The 932-nt window shown below is 52.7% G+C and overlaps 1 protein-coding gene across 1 annotated transcript in view; it reads right to left on the bottom strand.

Moving 5' to 3' along the window:
• GLUD1 (glutamate dehydrogenase 1) overlaps positions 1-932 on the bottom strand; it is a 25,471-nt gene that overhangs the window by 15,951 nt on the left and 8,588 nt on the right. The gene's annotated exons all lie outside the window — the stretch shown is intronic.

Raw genomic sequence — 932 nt, 5'->3', positions numbered from 1 at the left:
CACACTCCCCTCTCCACTGCCCCTGCCCCACTCCCCTCTCCACTGCCCCTGCCCCACTCCCCTCTCCACTGCCCCTGCCCCTGCACTGGCTCCAGGACAAGCCAGCTGCTGAACTGGTTTCTCTTCAGAAACACCCCCTCCCCAACGCCCATAACTCATTCTTTATAACTGAGTGCTTTCTTCCCTTCAGTGACTCCAGTGCTAGGACGGGCTAACATCACTGTCTTTCTGGGCACCTTACACGCTCCTGCCCCCAACAATCCCATTCGCTACCACACACAGAGTGAAGCTTCAAAGGCACACTGAGCGGTGTCAGACACTCACTCCAATTAGTGCTGCATTAGTTCCCTCTGCATGCAGGACAGAGACCAAATAATCTGGTCTGACCCTTCTCTGGGGACCTCTCTCAGGCCCTACAATCTCGCTCTCTACTCTGGCCACCATGGTCTCCTCCAAGGCCACCTCCTGCACGTGAGAACTGTTACCCAGGGGCGTCCTTCCGCTTCTACCCCGCCCTCCCTTACTTAGTTGACGCCTACTCATCCTTAAAGAAGGCTTCTCTAAGCTTATATCCTAGACATGGCCAGGCTCCCATTGTTCTTTCCATAGCATCGGAACTTGTAGCATTCACCACAATTGTACTGAACACCTTGTTACACGTAGCCTTGCAGGTAGTAGGTGCTCCACATATTTTAAGTGAATGTCTTTTCCTTAAATGTTTGTTTTTCAGGGCTTAATCCCTTTCAAGGACAGAAAGTTAGTTTTCTTCTCGGGTTCTGTATCAGTGGCATCACCTCTGCTCAAGTCCTTCTGGTTCTCTCCAACCCGACGTGGACTTTTTCCTTGATTCCACGCGTCCTACCCAGTCTTGCCAAACTGATGTCTGCCAGGTGCCAATGCTGCCCCCAGCCCCTGTGCAGGAGGTTCTCCCT

Source organism: Myotis davidii, unplaced genomic scaffold (assembly GCF_000327345.1).
Source record: "Myotis davidii unplaced genomic scaffold, ASM32734v1 scaffold642, whole genome shotgun sequence".
NCBI classification, from domain to species: domain Eukaryota; kingdom Metazoa; phylum Chordata; class Mammalia; order Chiroptera; family Vespertilionidae; genus Myotis; species Myotis davidii.
Note: the sequence above shows the minus strand (reverse complement) of the source record. Positions and strands in the feature narration are given on the sequence as shown.